General features: G+C 37.9%; 1 protein-coding gene across 1 annotated transcript in view; it reads left to right on the forward strand.

Moving 5' to 3' along the window:
• LOC309658214 (uncharacterized protein) overlaps positions 1-17,283 on the forward strand; it is a 607,864-nt gene that overhangs the window by 380,420 nt on the left and 210,161 nt on the right. The gene's annotated exons all lie outside the window — the stretch shown is intronic.

Raw genomic sequence — 17,283 nt, forward strand, 5'->3', positions numbered from 1 at the left:
CTATTCTTTCACCAATATCAAACTGTCTTGATTACTGCAGCTTTACAGTAAGTCTTAAAGTCAGGTAGTTTCTGTCCTACAACTTTGTTCTTCTTCTATATTGTGTTGGCTATTCTGGGTCTTTTGCCTCTCCACATAAACTTTAGAATCAGTTTGTTGATACCCATAAAATAACTTTTTCTGGGATTTCTATTGAGATTGCATTGAATCTATAGATCAAGTTAAGAAGAACCCACATCTTGACAAAATTGATTTGTTCTACCCATGAACATGGAATGTTTCTCCATTTATTTAGTTCTTTGATTTCTTTCATCAGATTTTTGTTGTTTACATCAGATTTTTGTTATTTTCCTCATATAGATCTTGTACATATTTTGTTACACTTATACCTAAGCATTTCATATTTTAGTGATACTGTAAATGGTATTGTGTTTTTAATTTCAAATTCTACTTGTTCATTGCTGGTATATAGGAAAGCAATTGACTTTTGCATATTAAATTTGTTTTCTGCAACCTAGATGTAACTGAGTATTAATTCCAGGAATTTTCTCGTTGATTCTTTTGGATTTTTAACATAGACAATCATATCATCTACAAACAACAACAGTTTTAATTTTTCCTTCCCTATCTTGTATACCATTCATTTCCTTTTCTTGTCTTAATGTATTATCTGGTACTCCCAGTATGATGTCAAAAAGCAGTGGTGAGAGGGGACGTCCTTGCCTTGTTCCTGATCTTTGTAGGCAAGCTTCCAGTTTCTTACCATTAAGTATGATGTTAGCTGTAGTTTTTTGCAGATAATCTTAATCAAGTTGAGGAAGTTCCCCTCTATTCCTAGCTTGCTGAGAGCTTTTATCATGAATAGATGTTTGATCTTATCTAATGCTTTTTTTGCACCTATTGAAATGAACATGTGATTTTTCTTCTTCAGCCTATTGAGGTAATGGATTACATTAATTGATCTTCAAATGTTGAACCAGCCTTGCATACCTTGGATAAATCCCACTTAGTTGGGTGTATAATTCTTTTTATACATTATGGGATACAATTTACTAATATTTTATTGAGGATTTTTGCATTTATGTTCAATAAAAGATATTGGTTTGTGGTTTTCTCTTTTTGGTAGTGTCTTTGTCTGGTTTTGGCATTAGGATGATGCTAGACTAGGACTAGGATAATGAGTTTGGTAGTTTTTCCTCTGCTTCTATCTTCTGAAAGAGATTGTAAAGAATGGTATCATTTTTTCCTTAAGTATTTGGTAGAATTCACTGGTGAACCCATGTGGGCCTGGTGCTTTCTGTTATGGAAGGTTATTAATTATTGATTCAGGTTCTTTAATAGATATAAGCCTATTCAGATTATCTATTTTTTCTGTGTCTTTCAAGGAACTGGTCGATTTCATCTAGGTTATCAAATATGTGAGCAAAGAGTTGCTCATGGTATTCTTTTAATATCCATGGGATTGGCAGTGATGTACCCTCTTTTATTTCTGATATTAGTAATTTATTTTTTCCCTCTTTTTCTTCTTTGTTACCTTGGTAAGAAGCTTATTAATTTTACTGTTATTTTCAAAGAATCATCTTTTGGTTTCATTGATTTTCTCTGTTGATTTCCTGTTACTTTATTTCTTCAGATATTTATTAGCACCACTTTATCCTCTTTTTCTGGCTTGCTAATTACATGTTTTAGATTTTGTCCAACATCTCTTATGGTATTTTCTGCATTGTCCATCTATTTTTATTTTTCCTCTACATATTTTAAATATTTTCTATCTTCCACTTGACTAATCTTTTCATCTGTGTAATCTTTATGGGTTTTATTTTCTGTTTAATTTATCCAATTTACTGTTAAATCATCTATTGAGTTCTTGATTTTAGTTATTAAATTTTTTCTAAATAGTTTTTATAGTTGTTTTTATCAAATTCAGGTCTTTGGTGACACTCTGCATCTTGTCATTTTTTGATGCTATTACTCACATATATTTTTAAATCCATGTTTGATAACTTTAGTATCTGTATCTCATGTGAATCTCTATTACGTCTTTTTCTCTCCTGACTTTTACTAATTAAACTCTGGCATGCCTATTAAATTTTTATTGAATATCTTACATTGTATATGAAAAAAAGTATAAAGGAACTAGATACTATTTTCTTCTAACAAAGTTAAATTACTTTAATTCTCACAGGGAGTTAAATAGGAGCAATTCACCTTGGTCCACTTAGGGATTGAGATAGAGGCTGAGTTTCAGTTCTTGTAAGGTCTGGTCTATTTGGGGTTTCAACAGTCCCTTGGGGTTTTCAAACAGAAGCCTAGGTCATTTACCAAGACTCCTCCTCCAAGGCAGACGTTGAACTCCAATTTTTGTCTCTTGTGGCACCAGGAGGCTTCAAATGTTCTGTTTAAGTTTCTTAACCTCTTCATATCCACTTTACATTTGGGCCATCAGTCTCAAGTACAGATAAGGAATCAGAAAACATCTTGAGGAAAAAAAATGGTAAGGAAGTTTGGGCTGACTGCTCAGCAGTTCCCTTTTCTCTGGGAACATGTCCTCTTCCAGCCCGGGATATCTTGGTAGCAATGAACCCCAATGTTTGATTCCCCAGTCCCAAGAGACTGCTGAAAGCTCTTGGCCACTGCTTTCTTCTCAGCTTCTAGGTCTGCCATCAAGAATTGGCAGTGTGAAGGAGGAAAGCAGTAGAGAATCTGAGGCTTGCCCCAATCCATTATTAACTTCTCTCCAGAACCATAACTCTCCAATTCCTTGCTTCATTGGTCCCTCTCTTTCAAACAGCTATTTTGGGCTTTGTTTTGTTTTTAATTAACAGGATTTGTTTTTAAAAGCAGTTTTAGGTTTACAGAAAAATTGAGTGGAAAGTACAGAGTTTTCATATATCCTCTCTCCTGCCACCCCCCACCCCACACATGCACACACAGCAAAACACATACACAATTTCTCCTATTATTAACATCTGACATTAGTGTGGTACCTTTGTTACAATTGATGAGCCAATATTTATACATTATTATTAACTAGAATCCATTGTTTACATTAGGGTTCACTTTGTGTTGTACATTCTATGAGTTTTGGCAAATGTATAATGTATCCACTAGTACAAGTATGTAATATACTCATTATTACAGTATCATACAGAAGAGTTCCACTGCCTTAAAAATCCCTTGTGGCAACCACAAATGATAAATTCCACTTTTTCAAAATGACATAAAGTTGGAATCTTACAGTATGCTGCCCTTTCAGATTGGCTCCTTTCACTTAGCAATATACATTTGAAGTTCCTCATGTCTTTTCATGATTTGACTGGTCATTTTTTACCACTGAATAGTATTCCGTTGTCTGGATGTTCCACAGTTTATTTATCCAGTCACCTATTGAAAGACATCTTGGTTGCTTCCAAGTTTTGGCAATTATGAATAAAGCTACTTTAAACACGTATGTGCAGGTTTTTATGTAAACATAGTTTTCAATTCATTTGGATAAATACCAAAAACAGTACTATTGGATAGAACAGTAAGAGTATGTTTACTTTTGAAAGAAACTGCCAAACCGTCTTCCAAAGTGTTTGAACTATTTTTCATTCCCACCAGCAATGAATGAGAGTCCCTGTTGCTCCACATTCTCACCAGCATTTGGCGCTGTCAGTGTTTTGAATTTTAACCAATCTAATAGGTATGTAGTGGTATCTCATTACTGTTTCAAACAGCTGGTTTTATTTTAAGCAAAATTTTAGTTGTTCTCAGCTGAAATATTGCTAAGATAATCTTCTATTTCATACCAAAGAACAACATGAGACTTGTTCTCTCAGGTCCTAAGTTCAAAACTTCCAAAGAAGGACTCTGGTAGGCACAATTGAATCCAGTGCTCATTTCTGACAAGAGAAATGAGATCTGAAGATGACCCCCTACTCAAACCAGATGGTTGATGGGGACAAAGCCATTTCTTGGAAGAAAGGAAGGGTGTATTCAAAAAGTTGGAAGGAGTGTTGAGCACTCCAAAAAAAAAAAAACAAAACAGATGTGTGTATACCACAATCCCCTGATGAACAGTTTAGTTTATCAACTTTACTTTTAAATTAATAATACACACTTAAGGTAGTGTATAGGCACTGGCTTGGATGAAACAAAGAAATAGTTATTCTTTTGAGCATTACCTGATAATTCCAGGTGACTGTTACCATGTATTACTTTTAAAGAGTATGTTTAAATTACCCATGTTTTTAGCATAATATCATATGTCTTGTTTTCACTTATAAATTTTTAAATTGCTATTTATTATTTCCATGAGCTTGTAACTATTTTCCTTCATAATTGTGAGTATAGTGTGAGAATTAAGGACATAGTCTTAGCAGCCAGACTATCTGGGGTCAAATCTCAGCTCTGTCACTTGCTAGATTTCTGATTTGGGGTAAAAGTTACTTAACCTCTGTGTGCCTCAATGTCCTCATTATAAATTGAGAGTATTAGTAATACTTCATAGGCTCATTATAAGGATTATATGAGTATATATATATAAATAAATATATATATATATATATATATATATTGCTTAGAACAACATCTATAAGTGAAAAATAAATATTTACTCTTATTATTCAATTATTACATAAGCATTTTTTATAACTAGCTCGGGTTTTTTTTTTAATTTTATAACTTATTAATTTATTTTTTAAATTATTTTCTTATTCTTCACTACCTTGTTTGTATCCCATTTTTCTCTTTTGAACTTCCTGGAACAAATATCTAGTTTATTGATTTACTTTCTTCCTGTTTTATAATGAAAGAAATTAATGCTATTACTTTAATATATCTCTGATTAGTGCTGCTTTTTTATTACCCTCCTTCAAATATTGTATAACTGAAGATTGTTTCTCTGACTCAAGAGTCATTCAGTAAAATAATTTTGTTTCATTTTAATTCCTAAATGCTTGGTTTTCATTGTTACTAATTTACATCTCTTGACACTAGTTTCTGGTTTCATTGCATGTAGTCCAAGAGTGTTTTCTGTTTATTTTCTGCTTTGGGGAATGTAGTAAATTTTCATTGTAGCCTAACATATGAACTATTTCTGTTAAAATTCTCTTAGCATAAGGAAAGAAGTCATATTCTATATAAATACAGATTTTTATACATAACTATTAAATTAAGTCTGTTCCTTAAGTTATTTAAATCTTCTATACCTTCATTGATTTTTTACTTGCTTGATCTGTCAAGAAATGAGAGAGGGGTGTTGCTGTTTTCCATTATTGTTGTGATGTTTCTCCTTGTAGTAAAGCTTCATTATTTGGCACATAGTTTCATGATGCCACATCTTCTTATGAGTTTTGCTTATAGATGTAAAATAACCTATTAGTCCTATTTAATGTTTCATGATTTGGATCCCTCTATGTAAAATATAATTGCAAACCCTTCCTTCTGTGGTTTGTATTTTTCTCTTACTAGTTTTTTATAATTGAACTTTATTTCTTGACTAGGTCACGTTAAGTAACCTTTTAAAAATATATTTATTTATTTATTTATTTTATTTGGCTGCATTGGGTCCAAATTGCAGCACACAGGACCCTCGCTGTAGCATGTGAGATCTTTCATTGTGGCGTTCAGACTCCTTGCTACAGAGCTACAGTGGGTGGGCTTCTCTCTAGTTGTGGTGCAGACTCCAGAGCACATGGGCTCAGTAGTTGTGGCACACGGGCTCTGCAGTTGTGGCACGCAGGCTCTAGAGCATTCAGGCTTAGTTGCCTTAAGGCATGTGGGATCTTAGTTTCCTGACCAAGGGTGTTGGGCAGGAAACTAAAGCACTAATAGCACTTTAGGGGCTTCCCTGGTGGCGCAGTGGTTAAGAATCTGCCTGCCAATGCAGGGGACACGGGTTAGAGCCCTGATCCGGGAAGATCCTACATGCCGCAGAGCGACTAAGCCCGTGGGCCACAACTACTGAGCCCGCATGCCACAACTACTGAAGCCTGCGTGCCTAGAGCCTGTGCTCCACAACAAGAGAAGCCACCGCAATGAGAAGCCCACACACCGCAACAAAGAGTAACCCCTGCTCTCCACAACTAGAGAAAGCCCACGTGCAGCAACAGAGACCCAATACAGCCATAAATTAATTAATTAATTAATTAATTTAAAAAAAAAAACTTTAGATGTCTCATTATAAATCTTGTTTTGGGGCTTCCCTGGTGGCGCAGTGGTTGAGAATCTGCCTGCCAATGCAGGGGACACAGGTTCGAGCCCTGGTCTGGGAAGATCCCACATGCCACGGAACAACTACGCCCGTGAGCCACAATTACTGAGCCTGCGCGTCTGGAGCCTGTGCTCCGCAACAAGAGAGGCCGCGACAGTGAGAGGCCTGCGCACCGTGATGAAGAGTGGCCCTCACTTGCCGCAACTGGGGAAAGCCCTCGCACAGAAACTAAGACCCAACACAGCCATAAATAAATAAATAAATAAATAAATAAATAAATAAACCCAAAGTTAAAAAAAAAAAAAAAACTTGTTTAGTTGTCAGTTTAAGAATTTATTCCAGGGCTTCCCTGGTGGCACAGTGGTTGAGAGTCTGCCTGCCGATGCAGGGGACGCGGGTTCGAGCCCTGGTCTGGGGGGATCCCACATGCCACGGAGCAACTGGGCCCGTGAGCCACAACTACTGAGCCTGCGCGTCTGGAGCCTGTGCTCCGCAACAAGAGAGGCCGCGACAGTGAGAGGCCCGCGCACCGTGATGAAGAGTGGCCCCCGCTCGCCGCAACTAGAGAAAGCCCTCACACAGAAACGAAGACCCAACACAGCCATACATAAATAAATTAATTTTTTTTTAAAAAAAAGAATTTATTCCAAATTTAATGGTATGATAGGAATATAAGCTTTTTAGAAATCTGTCCTAAGACTCTCCCAGAGGCAAGCATAAAAGGAAGCTATGCTCATATTATTGCTAGGAGCTCTATACTTAAATTTCAAATAACAGCAGTCAGAAAGCTATGAAAAGCTTGAGATTCTCTTTCTTCTTAAAAAGGGAAGGGGACACTGCCTATTTTTGATTTAAAGGGAAAAAGGACAATAGAGAAGCAGAAAGGCAAGTGGCAGAAAACCCAGTGCAAATGTCTCCTCTGGTTGGCTAGAAATAGATGAAGAAGGAGACACTGTAAAGGAGGCAAGCCCTGGGGGTGAAAATTGACATCAGCTTAATACAGGATGGCTTACAAAGAACCATTCCAATTAAGGGCTGGGGATTCACTTAGAAAGAAATAAGCTGATAAGAATAAAGGCTTTTTGAGAAGTTTTTGAATTTTACCTGGAAATGTATGGTTTAAAAGGCATTCCAAGGGACTCTCTTCCTGTTAAATGATCGATCCACTCATCTGTCTCGTCTAACAAAATGCTTCCCGGTCTATGCTGTAAAATAAGTCTCAACTGAGTGGAAAGTTCTGCTGTGGGACAGGTTTCTCCAAAAGCCAATTTTGAGAGTTTGAATGCAGAAAGTTTATTCAGGAGTGCTCTCAGGATAAAGAAGGGAAGGGAAGGAAGCAGAATTGGTTAGAGGGAGAACTTGAATGGTGATACAGTCTCAACAAAGCCCTCAGACAATCTCACAAGTACCTATAAAGCTGGGATGGCCCTTCATAGTTGTCCTGAGTTGAGATGCAAGTGAACGCCCTTCCCAAGAGGGCAAGACCTTGGCCAAAGTGTCACTCTTCAGCCAAGGGCAACTCCTGGAGAGGGTTAATAGCTAAGGCTGTCAGCCAACAGCCAAGCGACAAAAGACTTTCCATCCTGAAGGGGGCTCTATCTGGGAGCACAGCATCCACCACAGGCTCTATCCTAGGCTGCCCTCATGTCATACTCCTTCACTTGGCAATCACACCCTGAGACTTCAAATACCATTCATATATAAATAACTCCTAAATTCCAACAGATAGATTTTTTCTAGACTCCAGACCCCTATATACAACTCTTTCCTTGACATCTTCATTTGGATGGTTCATAGGCACCTGAATCTCAACATGTCCAAAACTGAACTCCTGGTCTCTCTCTCTCAAAACTGCTCCTCCTCCTGTGTTGTCTTTCAGTGAATTGCCCCATCATCCATCCATTGCTCCAATCAGAAAACTGAGAGGGACCCTTGACATCTTCCTAACTCCTACATCCAATTACCAAGTCCTGATAATTCTCCCTCCCAAGTATCTCTCACACCAGTCCACCCCTCCCTATGTCCATGACTCCCCCTAACTGCACTCTATTTCCCTACCTAACAAGTCTCCTGACAACTGTGCTTTCCTCCCCACCAATCTATTCTTTAGACTATAGTCCAAGCAATTTCTATAAAATAAAATTCTGGTGGTGTTATTTCCTTGTTTAGAACTCTTGAGGCTTTTCTTCTTTATTTTTAAAAGATAAAGACCAGGAGGGATCTTTAAGATGGCAGAAGAGTAAGATGTGGAGATCACCTTCCTCCCCACAAATACATTAAAAATACATCTACATGTGGAACAACTCCTAAAGAACACCTACTGAACGCTGGCAGAAGACCTCAGACTTCCCAAAAGGCAGGAAAATCCCCATGTACCTGGGTAGGGCAAAAGAAAAAAGAAAAAACAGAGACAAAAGGGACAGGACCTGCACCACTGGGAGGGAGCTGTGAAGGAGGAAAAGTTTCCACACACTAGGAAGCCCCTTCATTGGTGGAGACGGGGTATGGTTGGGGGAGCTTTGGAGCCAGGGAGGAGAGCGCAGCCACAGGGGTGCAGAGGGCAAAGTGGAGAGATTCCTGCACAGAGGATCGGTGCCGACCAGCACTCACCAGCCCGAGAGGCTTGTCTGCTCACCTGCTGGGGCGGGCGGGGGCTGGGAGCTGAGGCTCGGGCTTCGGAGGTCAGATTCCAGGGAGAGGACTGGGGTTGGCGGTGTGAACACAACCTGAAGGGGGCTAGTGCCCCACAGCTAGCTGGGAGAGAGTCCAGGGAAAAGTCTGGACCTGCCTAAGAGGCAAGAGACCATTGTTTTGGGGTGCGCGAGGAGAGGGGATTCAGAGCACCGCCTAAACGAGCTCCAGAGATGGGCGCGAGCTGCGGCAATCAGCTCAGACCCCAGAGACGGGAATGAAACGCCAACGCTGTTGCTGCAGCACCAAGAATGCTGTGTGCAAGCACAGGTCACTATCCACACACACACCCCATCCCCCCACCCCCGGGGAGCCTGTGCAGCCCGCCACTGCCAGGGTCCGGTGATCCAGGGACAATTTCCCAGGGAGAACACACGACGCGCCTCAGGCTATTTCAACGTCATGATGGCCTCTGCCACCACAGGCTCACCCTGCATTCCAATTATAACTACCATACCCTTTCCTGCCCCAGCCTGAATGAGCAAGAGCCCCCTAGTTAGCCGCTGCTTTAATCCCCTCCTCTCTGGGTGGGGAACAGATGCCTGACGGTGACCTACACGCAGAGGCAGGGCCAAATCCAAAGCTGAACCCCAGGAGCTGTGCAAACAAAGAAGAGAAAGGGAAATCTCTCTCAGCAGCCTCAGGAGCAGCGGATTAAATCTCCACAATCAACTTGATGTACCCTGCATCTGTGGAATACCTGAATAGACAACGAATCATCCCAAAATTGAGGCGTTGGACTTTGGGAGCAAATGTAGACCTGGGGTTTGCTTTCTGCATCTAATTTTTTTCTGGTTTTATGTTTATCTTAGTTTAGTTTTTAGAGCTTGTTATCATTGGTGGATTTGTTTATTGATTTGGTTGCTCTCTTCCTTTTTTTATTATTATTATTTTTTAATTATTAAAAATGTTTTTTTCTTTCTTTTCTTCTCCATTTTCTTCTCCATTTTCTTCTGAGCCGTGGGGCTGACAGGGTCTTGGTGCTCCAGCCTGGGGTCAAGCCTGAGCCTCTGAGGTGGGAGAGCCAAGTTCAGGATATTGGACCACCAGAAACCTCCCAGCCCCACATAATATCAATCGGCGAGAGCTCTCCCAGAGATCTCCGTCTCAACACTAAGACCCAACTCCACCCAACGGCCAGCAAACTCCAGTGCTGGATGCCCAATGCCAAACAAATAGCAAGACAGGAATACAACCCCACCTATTAGCAGAGAGGCTGCCTAAAATCATACTAAGTTCACAGACACCTCAAAACACACCACCAGACGTGGCCCTACCCACCAGAAAGACAAGATCCAGCCCAACCCACCAGAACACATGCACCAGTCCCCTCCACCAGGAAGCCTACACAAGCCACTGAACCAACATCACGTACTGGGGATAGACACCAAAAACAACAGGAACTACGAACCTGCAGCCTGCAAAAAGGAGACCCCAAACACAGTAATTTAAAAAAAAAAAATGAGAATACAGAGAAATATGCAGCAGATGAAGGAGCAAGGTAAAAACCCACCAGACCAAACAAATGAAGAGGAAATAGGCAGTCTACCTAAAACAGAAGTCAGAGTAATGATAGTAAAGATGATCCAAAATCTTGGAAATAGAATGGAGAAAATACAAGAAACGTTTAACAAGGACCTAGAAGAACTAAAGAGCGAAAAAACAATGATGAACACAAAACAAATGAAGTTAAAATTACTCTAGAAGGAATCAATAGCAGAATAACTGAGGCAGAAGAATGGAAAAGACACCTGGAAGATAAAATAGTGGAAATAACTACTGCAGAGCAGAATAAAGAAAAATAATGAAAAGAATTGAGGACAGTCTCAGAGACCTCTGGGACAACATTAAACCTACCAACATTCGAATTATAGGGGTCCCAGAAGAAGAAAAGAAAAAGAAAGGGACTGAGAAAATATTTGAAGAGATTATAGTTGAAAATTTCCCTAACACGGGAAAGGAAATAGTCAATCAAGTCCAGGAAGTGCAGAAAGTCCCATACAGGATAAATCCAAGGAGAAACACGCCAGGACACATATTAATCTAACTATCAAAAATTAAATACAAAGAAAGAATATTAAAAGCAGCAAGGGAAAAGCAACAAATAACATACAAGGGAATCCCCATAAGGTTAACAGCTGATCTTTCAGCAGAAACTCTGCAAGCCAGAAGGGACTGGCAGGACGTATTTAAAGTGATGAAAGGGAAAAACCTACAACCAAGATTACTCTACCCATCAAGGATCTCACTCAGATTTGAGAGAGAAATTAAAACCTTTACATTCAAGCAAAGAGAATTCAGTACCACCAAACCAGCTTTACAACAAATGCTAAAGGAACTTCTCTAGGCAGGAAACACAGGAGAAGGAAAAGACCAACAAAAACAAACCGAAAACAATTAAGAAAATGGTAATAGGAACATGCATATTGATAATTACCTTAAATTTAAATGGATTAAATGCTCCAACTAAAAGACACAGACTGGCTGGATGGATACAAAAACAAGACCCATATATATGCTGTCTATAAGAGACCCATTTCAGACCTAGGGACACACACAGACTGAAAGTGAGGGGGTGGAAAAAGATATTCCATGCAAATGGAAATCAAAAGAAAGCTAGAGTAGCAATTCTCATATCAGACAAAATAGACTTTAAAATAAAAACTATTACAAGAGACAAAAAAGGACACTACATAATGATCAAGGGATCAATCCAAGAAGAAGATATAGCAATTCTAAATATTTATGCACCAACATAGGAGCACCTCAATACATAAGGTAAATGCTAACAGCCATAAAAGGGGAAATTGACAGTAACACAATAATAGTAGGGGACTGTAACACCCCACTTTCACCAATGGACAGATCATCCAAAATGAAAATAAATATGGAAACACAAGCTTTAAATGACACAATAGACAAGATAGATTTAACTGATATTTATAGGGCATTCCATCCAAAAACAACAAAATACACTTTATTCTCAAGTGCTCATGGAATATTCTCCAGGATAGATCATATCTTGTGTCACAAATCAAGCCTTGGTAAATTTAACAAAATTGAAATTGTATCAAGTATCTTTTCTGACCATAACACTATGAGACTAGATATCAATTACAGGAAAAAGAACTGTGAAAAATACAAACATACAGAGGCTAAACAACATGTTACTAAATAACCAGGAGATCACTGAAGAAATCAGAGAGGAAATCAAAAAATACCTAGAAACAAATGTCAATGAAAACACGATGACCCAAAACATATGGGATGCAGCAAAAGCAGTTCTAACAGGGAAGTTTATAGCAATACAATCCTACCTCAAGAAACAAGAAAAATCCCAAATAAAACACCTAACCTTACACCAAAAGCAATTAGAGAAAGAAGAACAAAAAAAAAAAACCCAAAATTAGCAGAAGGAAAGAAATCATAAAGATCACATCAGAAATAAATGAAAAAGAAATGAAGGAAACAATAACAAAGATCAATAAAACTAAACTCTGGTTCTTTGAGAAGATAAACAAAATTGATAAACCATTAGCCAGACTCATCAAGAAAAAGAGGAAGAGGACTCAAATCAATAAAATTAGAAATGAAAAAGGAGAAGTAACAACTGACACTGAAGAAATACAAAGGATCATGAGAGATTACTACAAGCAACTATATGCTAATAAAATGGACAACCTGGAAGAAATGGACAAATTCTTAGAAATGCACAACCTTCTGAGACTGAACCAGGAAGAAATAGAAAATAATAAACTGACAATCACAAGCACTGAAATTGAAACTGTGATTAAAAATCTTCCAACAAACAAAAGCCCAGGACCAGATGGCTTCACAGGCGAATTCTATCAAACATTCAGAGAAGAGCTAACACCTATCCTTCTCAAAATCTTCCAAAATATAGCATAGGGAAGAACACTCCCAAACTCATTCTATGAGGCCACCATCACCCTGATACCAAAACCAGACAAAGTTGTCACAAAGAAAGAAAACTACAGACCAATATCACTGATGAACATAGATGCAAAAATCTTCAACAAAATACTAGCAAACAGAACCCAACAGCACATTAAAAGGATCATACACCATGATAAAGTGTGGTTTATCCCAGGAATGCAAGGATTCTTCCATATACGCAAATCAATCAATGCGATACACCATATTAACAAATTGAAGGATAACAACCATACAATAATCTCAATAGATGCAGAAAAATCTTACAACAAAATTCAACACCCATTTATGATAAAAACCCTCTCAAAAGTAGGCATAGAGGGAACTTACCTCAATATAATGAAGGCCATATATGACAAACCCACAGCTAACATTGTTATAAATGGTGAAAAACTGAAACCATTTACTCTAAGATCAGGAACAAGACAAGATTGCCCACTCTCACCACTAATATTCAACATAGTTTTGGAAGTTTTAGCCACAGCAATCAGAGAAGAAAAAGAAATAAAAGGAATCCAAATCAGAAAAGAAGAAGTAAAACTGTCACTGTTTGCAGATGACATGATACTATACATAGAGAATCCTAAAGATGCTACCAGAAAAATTCTAGAGCTAATCAATGAATTTGGTAAAGTAGCAGGATACAAAATTAATGCACAGAAATCTCTTGCATTCCTATACACTAATGATTAAAAATCTGAAAGAGAAATTAAAGAAACACTCCCATTTAGCATTGCAACAAAAAGAATAAAATACCTAGGAATATACCTACCTTAGGAGACAAAAGACCTGTATGCAGAAAACTATAAGACACTGATGAAAGAAATTAAAGACGATACAAAACAGATGGAGAGATATACCATGTTCTTGCATTAGAAGAATCAACATTGTGAAAATGACTATACTACCCAAAGCAATCCACAGATTCAGTGCAATCCCTATCAAAGTACCAATGGCATTTTTCACAGAACTAGAACAAAAAATTTCACAATTTTTATGGAAACGCAAAAGACCCCAGGTAGCCAAAACAATCTTGAGAAAGAAAAACGGAGCTGGAGGAATCAAGCTCCCTGACTTCAGACTATATTACAAAGCTACAGTAATCAAGACAGTATGGTACTGGCACAAAAACAGAAATATAGAACAATGGAACAGGATAGAAAGCCCAGAGATAAACCCACACACATATGGTCACCTTATCTTTGATAAAGGAGGCAAGAATATACAGTGGAGAAAAGACAGCCCCTTCAATAAGTGGTGCTGGGAAAACTGGACAGCTACATGTAAAAACATGAAATTAGAACACTCCCTAACACCATACACAAAAATAAAGTCAAAATGGATTAAAGACCTAAATGTGAGGCCAGACACTATAAAACTCTTAGAGGAAAACATAAGCAGAACATTCTATGACATAAATCACAGCAAGATCCTTTTGACCCACATCCTCGAGAAATGGAAATAAAAACAAAAATAAACAAATGGGACCTAATGAAACTTAAAAGCTTTTGCACAGCAAAGGAAACCATAAACGAGACGAAAAGACAACCCTCAGAATGGGAGAAAATATTTGCAAACATAGCAACTGACAAAGGATTAATCTCCAATATATACAAGCAGGTCATGCGGCTCAATATCAAAAAAACAAACAACCCAATCCAAAAATGGGCAGAAGCCCTAAATAAACATTTCTCCAAAGAAGATATACAGATTGCCAACAAACACATGAAAGGATGCTCAATATCACTAATCATCAGAGAAATGCAAATCAAAACTGCAATGAGGTATCGCCTCACACCAGTCAGAATGGCCACCATCAAAAAAATCTATAAACAATAAATGCTGGAGAGGGTGTAGAGAAAAGGGAACCTTCTTGCACTGTTGGTGGGACTCTGGAGAACAGTATGGAGGTTCCTTAAAAAACTAAAAATACAACTACCATATGACCCAGCAATCCCACTACTGGGCATATACCCTGAGAAAACCATAATTCAAAAGCAGTCATGTACCACAGTGCTCATTACAGCTCTATTTACAATAGCCAGGACATGGAAGCAACCTAAGTGTCCATCGAGAGATGAATGGATAAAGAAGATGTGGCACATATATACAATGGAAAATTACTCAGCCATAAAAAGAAATGAAATTGAGTTATTTGTAGTGAGGTGGTTGGACCTAGAGTCTGTCATACAGAGTGAAGTAAGTCAAAAAGAGAAAAACAAATACCGTATGCTAACACATATACATGGAATCTAATTTTAAAAAAAAGTTCTGAAGAACCTAGGGGCAGGACAGGAATAAAGACGCAGATGTAGAGAATGGACTTGAGGACACAGGGAGAGGGAAGGGTAAGCTAGGACGAAGTGAGAGAGTGGCATTGACATATATACACTGCCAAATGTAAAATAGATAGCTAATGGGAAGCAGCCACGTAGCACAGGGAGATCAGTGACCGCCTAGAGGGGTGGGATAGGGAGGGTGGGAAGGAGGCTTAAGAGGGAGGGGATATATGTATACGTATAGCTGATTCACTTTGTCTTATGACAGAAACTAACACACAATTGTAAAGCAATTTTACTCCAATAAAGATGTTAAAAAAAAAAAAAAAGATAAGGCCAACATCTCAAACCTAGCCTATAAGGCTCTTTATGATTTCTCCTCTGACTGCTCCACAAGCTTCATCTGCTGTCACTCTTCCCCTTGCAACTACATTTCAGGTTTCCTCACCTTCCAAACACACACTTCTTCCCAACCCACGTGACTTTCCATGTGATGTTTCCTTTGTGATTCCCTCTTGAGGACGTGCTCTTTCCCACTCCTTTAATTAATGTCTTGTGACTCTTCAGAGTCATTTAAATATTACTTCCTCAGACAAGTCTCCTCTGAGACTCCAGACTATATTCAGCTTCTCTTGTACTCCCTTAGTACTCTGTTCCTCTATGCTGAGATAACTGTTCTTAAACAGGTTCTTAAATTATATGATTATCTATGTAACTGTGGTATAGTGAGAGTAGGGATTGAGTTCTTGTAACCTAAATATCAACAATCAGGGGGTGAATGGGTGAATTTTGGTTCATCCCATATGGTGAGATATTATTCACTCTTTAAAAATGATGTAATAGAATATTGAATAACATGGGAAATGTTTATAATGTTGAGTAAAGAGAGGAATCAAAATTGTATAGACATTATCTCAACTATGTGAAAATATAAAGACTGAATTCCAACTACTAAAAAGAAAAAATAATTATGTAATGTGATAGAGGTGCTAATTATTGCTACTATGGCAATCATATTACAATATATAAATGTATCAAGTTAACATGCTGTACACCTTAAATTTACACAGTGTCATATGTCAAATATATTTCAATTAAAAAAGGACTATAAGAAATAAAAATGCTTATAGGCTTTTTTTCTGGATGACTTTATGGGTGATTTCATTCTTTTCCTAATACTTTTTGCTCATCTCCCCAAAGCATATTATTTATTTTTAAATCAATAGAAAAAAAATGAATAATTTCCTGCTAGAGAAAAAAACTACCGAGTTCTAGAAAACATAAACATTTTTTAGAACAGTGAATTTACAGAGAGACTAGTAAGTCAACATGGTGAAATCAACTAGTTGAATGTAAGTTCACTGGGTATTATGCAAGACCTATGGAAAATTCCTTTTATTCCTCTCTGATACACCAGAGAGAATTAATGGATTATAAATATCTATGTTTTTCTTCCAACTTTATTGAGATATATTTGACAAATAAACCATGTATGTATTTAAGGTGTACAATGTAATGTGTTACTATATGTATCCATTGTGAAATGATTACCATAATCAAGCTAATTAACACATGCATCACCTCATATATCACTTTTCCATATATCACCTTTCCATTATCACCTTTCCATTATCACCTTTCCATTTGTGTGTGTGTGTGTGTGGTGAGGACATTTAGGATTTACTCCCTTAGCAAATTCAAGAATACAATACGGTATTATTGACTGTAGTCACCATGCTGTACACTAGATCTCCAAAATGTATTCATCCTGAATAACTGAACTTTGTACCCTTGGACCAACATATCCCTGTTTTTCCCTCTTGCCTCAGTCCCTGGCAACTACCATTCTACCCCTGCTTCTATGAGTTTGACTTTTTTAGATTCACATATAAGTGAGATCAGACAGTATTTATCTTTCTGTGCCTGGTCTAATCACTTAGACACTCCCCATTTTTAAAAGACATATATATATATACAGACATATATGTATATATATCTGCAGTGAACATGGAAATGCAGCTATCACTTCAAGATACTGATTTCATTTCCTTTGGATATATACCTAGAAATGGTATTGCTGGATCATATGGTAGTTCTATTTTTTATTTTTTTAGGTACCTCCATACTGTTTTCCATAGTGGTTGGACCCATTTACATTCCCAT

Source organism: Balaenoptera physalus, assembly GCF_965194825.1.
Source record: "Balaenoptera physalus genome assembly, chromosome: 3".
Lineage (NCBI taxonomy): Eukaryota > Metazoa > Chordata > Mammalia > Artiodactyla > Balaenopteridae > Balaenoptera > Balaenoptera physalus.